Below are 5384 nucleotides of genomic sequence, written 5' to 3'. Positions count from 1 at the left end.
ATATATATATATATATATATATGGGGCTGGATAGATGGATCAATGGGTAAAACTGCTTGCTATGCGAACATTATGACTTGATTTTAAATATTCAGAACTCATAAAAGTTTTGTTATAGTAATATTCATCTATAGTCCCAGTGCTTCTATGGCTTGATGGAGAGCAGAGACAGAATTCTGAAAGTGTTCCAGGTCAAGTACCCTGGTGTAGGCTATTTGAAACCAAGAGATATTGTCTCAAGCAAGGTGGAAGGTGAGGATTCACACACACACAAGTTGTGGTAAGCACACACACTCATGCACACACAAACACACACATCCATACAGATTAAAAATGGAAAGAAAACAAATACTATGTGGGTAGAACAATTTTTCTGACTATTACCTCTGAGCAACAGAAATGTAGTAACAATTTCATACTTACTCCAGTCCACACATAGCATACATCCTCAATGGCATCTAGATGGCATTGGCAAGACTTCTATCTGCCTTGAAGGGTGAGACACCTCCTGCCTGGTCCCTTTACAGATGGTAGCCAACCTATCTGGATGTGAGCCTGTGGAGTCAGAGGCCTTGATGTGCTGCCTACGAGACAAGAGGGAAGAGGAGATGCTGACTTATTAAAAATGTGGGAAGAGTTGTGTGGCTTAGAGGATGGGAGACAGGATATAGTGGGACATCCAGGTTGCACTATTCTAAGCAAAATCACCTTTACATCTTTGTATCTTTTTAGTTCTGGGTGCAAAATGAACAGCAAGATAAGCTAATCTAGATGAAAGATCTCTTGTAGGGTGGGGGTGGGAGGTGGATAAGCATCCTGAGATAAATTTAGGAAGATGGAAAGAATGGTTTGGGTAACTCAGTAGGCACTTCCTAGGCAATACCTATAGGACTGACTTTCAGCATTGACCTTTAATACCTTGTAGGTCTTCAGGAGCACCCCTGGTGTGGTAGATGGGGAGTTCTTACCCAGGCACCCCTTGGAGTTGTTGGCCTTTGTGGATTTTCAACCTGTCCCTAGCATCATTGGTATCAACAGTGATGAGTATGGTTGGACAATTCCCATGGTGAGGCACAGATCCAATCCTCTGGGAAGACTGAGGCTCACAGTGTAGGTAGTAGAAACTCAGAGATTTGTAGAACCAGGTTTATCCTATTTTACATGTATAACTGCTCTCTTATCTCAGTTCTACCCTGATAGCACCATGAAGGAAATAAACAGAGAGACCATGCAGGCTGTTCTGAAGAGCCCAGCAGTACAGATGGTAAGTTTTCATAGGTTCTCCCCCAATAAAGAGGATCTTCCATTTGCTCTGATCAGACAACAACTTCTTAAGTAAAGGTTGTTGTATGTGTGTGTTTCTGGATAGGCTCATTCCAGAGATTGCAGCTGTGCTCCTGTATTCTATCTCATCAAGGACTCCATCTCTCCATCTCAAGACTGCTATTCCCCTACCCAGTGGTCTGCCTTACTTCAATCTTTCTATTGTCTCTGGTACACATGCTTCCTCCTTAGTGTAGTGATCTCCTGATGGACGAGTTCATGGGGGACATTGAGGACTCCAAGACTCTCCTAATACAGTTCAAAGAGATGATGGGGGACTTCACGTTTGTGATCCCTGCTCTCCAAGTAGCACACTTTCAGAGTGAGTAGATCTATAACAAGGCCAAAGGGGATGCTCTAAACTGTGGGTTCTAGGTAATCTCAGTTGTGTCCAGGCCTGACTCAAGTCTTTATCAGGTCTCTGTACCAGGCACTTGAAGATGACCCTTACCTCAGTAAATCCTTATGTCTAGTGTAAGACCATAAGATTTTATCTATGTACGTCTGAGGAAATATGTTAGTGCTACTCAACAACTTACCTAAACAATGTGGGAAGGCTGAGTTAACTGTTAAGAGGGTTTTCCCATTGGCAGTAACCTATCCTGGAGCTCCCAACTCAACTGACGTAATTCCAGATAATTTTATACCAAGGCATCTTTGCATAAAAGATGAAGCAGAATGTCTTCAGGTAAGAAGCCACTATGTCACAATGTGTCCTCACTCCCAGGTTCCCATGCTCCTGTCTATTTTTATGAGTTCCAGCATCAGTCCAACTTCCTCAATGATATGAGGCCACCTCATGTGAGGGCTGACCATGATGATGAGCTTCCTTATGTGATTGGATCCTTCTTCTGGGACATGGAATGTGAGTCTTCTTTACTTTCCATGAACTTCAGACATCCATAGAAGGATCCCCAAAAGAGGAGTAAATTCTCAGTCCAGCTGAGGAAATCAAGGCTCTAGGAGAGGACAGGATCAAATGCACGCAAAGTTCACAATGCTACACTAGAGTTAGAAACTGGACCCTTCCCAATCTAGTCTGTTCTAGAAGGAACAAGGGCACACTGGAGCAGAAATGAACCTTGGAGGATTCAATTAGAGGCTTGACTGGATCTTGGATCCTGGATGGTATTAGAAGGAAGAACCAGGCTTTGAGTTCAGGATCAATCAGACTACAGTTGGGATGGTGATTATAAGCTTGGGTGGACAGTTACAGCAGGTTGCTAAGACCTTGTTTTCTCTCTGTCTGTAGTTGACCTAACTGAGGAAGAAAAGCTACTAAGCAAGAAGATAATAAAGTACTGGGCCAATTTTGCACAGTACAGGTGAGAGGATGTCCTACCTTCAACCTCCTCAATCCTCCTCCTAATAGTGTCACTCCCTGGGCCAAGCATATACAAACCATCACTCAAAGAGACACAAACCAGGTTGGGTAGCCTTAAGGTATACAGAGCAAGCACTACTGGGTGACACCTACATCCTTATATAAGAACGTCTGCTCTGACCCAAATCAGTCCTCTTAACCCTCTAGACTGCTTGGACCACTGCCCTGACCAAATAAGGGGATCATGTTTTGGATGATTGTAACCTTCACTCTTCTTTAGTGGGTGGCATATTCACAGGAACCCCAGCAGCGAGGTTCTACCCCACTGGCCCGTGTTTGACCATGATGAGCAGTATCTGCAGCTGGACACCCAGCCTGCTGTGGGCCGTGCCCTGAAGGACAGAAGGCTGCAGTTCTGAACAAAGACTCTGCCCCAGAAGATCCAGGAGCTAAAGGGTTCTCAGGACAAGCATGCAGAGCTATAGTGTCCTGTGTCAGGAAAGGTGTATAGACTTGAGTACAGGTAAGATAAGTCTGAGGTTCCTAAATACCATTGAGGAGCCTGAGTTCCAAACTTCTGTTTCTCCATAAACTAATATGCATGACAAACGCTATGGATGTTACTTTTTGCTCTGGTAAAGATGGCTGCTAGAATTGCATTAGCCTGAGAGTTCCAGTCTAGTGTGAACAATATAGCATGATCCATCTCCAAATCAAAATAAAAAGTCACAAGCTGAATAACTTATAAAAAACATATATATATTATACATATACACATATATACAATATATGATCCATGTACATACACACACATATATATATATATATATTTATATATAAATGTGTGTGTGTGTGTGTATGTGTGTATGGTCAATATACTATCAGATTTACTGTAAGGCAAGAGTTGGTTCATTACCTAATGATCACACCTTGTGTACTCTCTAAATCAGTGGTTCTAAACCTTCCTAACGCTGAGACATTTAATATTGTTCCACATATTTTATTGACCCTCAACCTCAAAATTATTTTTGTTACTACTTCATAACTATAATTTTGCTATTGTTATGAATCATAATGTAAATATCTGATATGCAGATTGTCTTAGGCAACACCCATGAAAAGAAGTCCACCCTCAATGAAGTCATGACCCACTGGTTAAAAACCATTTCTGTAGATAAATGTACAAACAATGACAATCTGGATCTTGTATGGGTCTTAACTCTAAATATCACATTAGGGAGTAGATTTCCGAAAATTAATTTGAGCTGCATAGGCTTTTAGACATTAGCTATCAGAGTTCTCTGACACCAAGAACTGAGGACATAACTACCCAGAGAATATTTGTATATATTGTCCTTGAATATGAAATCTCACCATTTCTTTTGAATACAGTGATCGGTTCATTTTTGTGGGAAGCAGAACTGGACCTGTTCCTAGACTAATCAAGCTGAGCCAGTTGTTAGGACGATCCCACAGGTCTCAGTGGGTTTCACAGTTGTCCACTTTCTGAAGTTTGTTCTTGTTCCTAGGGTTTTGGAAGCCTCTGAAGTCCACACTTGCATGAATATATCACATCTATTGGATGACCCTGTAATTAAGGTTGCAGTCCCTGTGTTTAGATAAGCTCTCTGAGCCTGCTGCTAAATGGAAGACTCCCTTTCTCAGTGGGGCTCCCACTTCTCTACCTGATTTTATCTGGAGAGTGTTCTAAGCACAAGGGCCTGACCTTATCTAGAGGATGACCCTGCACAAAGCTTTTGGCAAGTGCTGCACTGTTCAGCACATAAGTCCCACTCAGCCCTTCCCACCATATGATAATTAGGTACTGTGTTATGAAGATCAGCCTTCTTCCCCATCCCCCTACCTCCTGCAGGAAAACCAGAAATCCTCTGAGAAATGTCACGTAGCTTATGTCCAGATTACCGGTTCAACTTCCTCTTTCCAGATACAAACTTGTCTAGCAGGTTCTTAGCATATTGCTCTTCATGTAAATGATACATTCCCACTCTAACAAACTATGTACATTCACCCTGGAAATCCCTACCTATTCCAGGAGATGTACACAACATTTGCTCACACCTAATAAAGTTGAGCTGTCTCACTGAAGCTGATCCCAGAAACCAATGCTGTTGATACTCACACCATACAAACCCTGCACTACCACCATCCCCCACCCCCACCAGCTCTCTTTGTCCTTTTGTCTGGTGGCCAACAACTCCAGAGGAGAAAGGAGCTTCACACATCTGTGAAGATGTTTAGTTGTGGCATGAGACCTGCGATGAGGTGAGAGAGATAAGAAGTCCAGGTATCTATACCAGAAGAGATTCATGTCCTGGGCTCCCTGAGGGCTTCCCTGACCCCCAAATTCCATCATGCCTGACACACAGCTTTACTTTGCTGTAGTATGCAAACCGCATGTGGTTTGAGAAAACTGTAGCCCTATCATATATAAAAAGGAATCATTTGTGACTGGATGCCTTCCTGCATTTCCTATTGTTAGGATTCTGTCTAACTCCACCTCCACAATTATCTGGCAACAGCCAGGTATGCTCTTCCCCACAGTTAACTGGCAACAGCCAGGTAACTTACTCTCTTGCTCTCTGGTCTCTAGCTTCCCTCTGTCCCCTAGCCCCTCCCCCTTCCCTTCCTTCTCTCTCCACGTTGTCATGGCTGGCCTCTACTCCTCTCCTCCTCCACTTCTCTCTCTTTCTCTCTCTCTCTCTCTCTCTCTCTCTCT

General features: G+C 43.0%; 1 pseudogene; it reads left to right on the top strand.

The window, feature by feature from the left end:
• The window catches only part of LOC114630952, a 9275-nt pseudogene extending 6143 nt beyond the window's left edge, over positions 1–3132 (top strand).
• Positions 3133–5384: the final 2252 nt, after the last annotated feature.

This window comes from Grammomys surdaster, unplaced genomic scaffold (genome assembly GCF_004785775.1).
Source record: "Grammomys surdaster isolate TR1022 unplaced genomic scaffold, NIH_TR_1.0 349, whole genome shotgun sequence".
Taxonomy (NCBI): Eukaryota; Metazoa; Chordata; class Mammalia; order Rodentia; family Muridae; genus Grammomys; species Grammomys surdaster.
The sequence above is the reverse complement of the archived record's forward strand: the minus strand, read 5'-3'. Positions and strand labels throughout refer to the sequence as shown.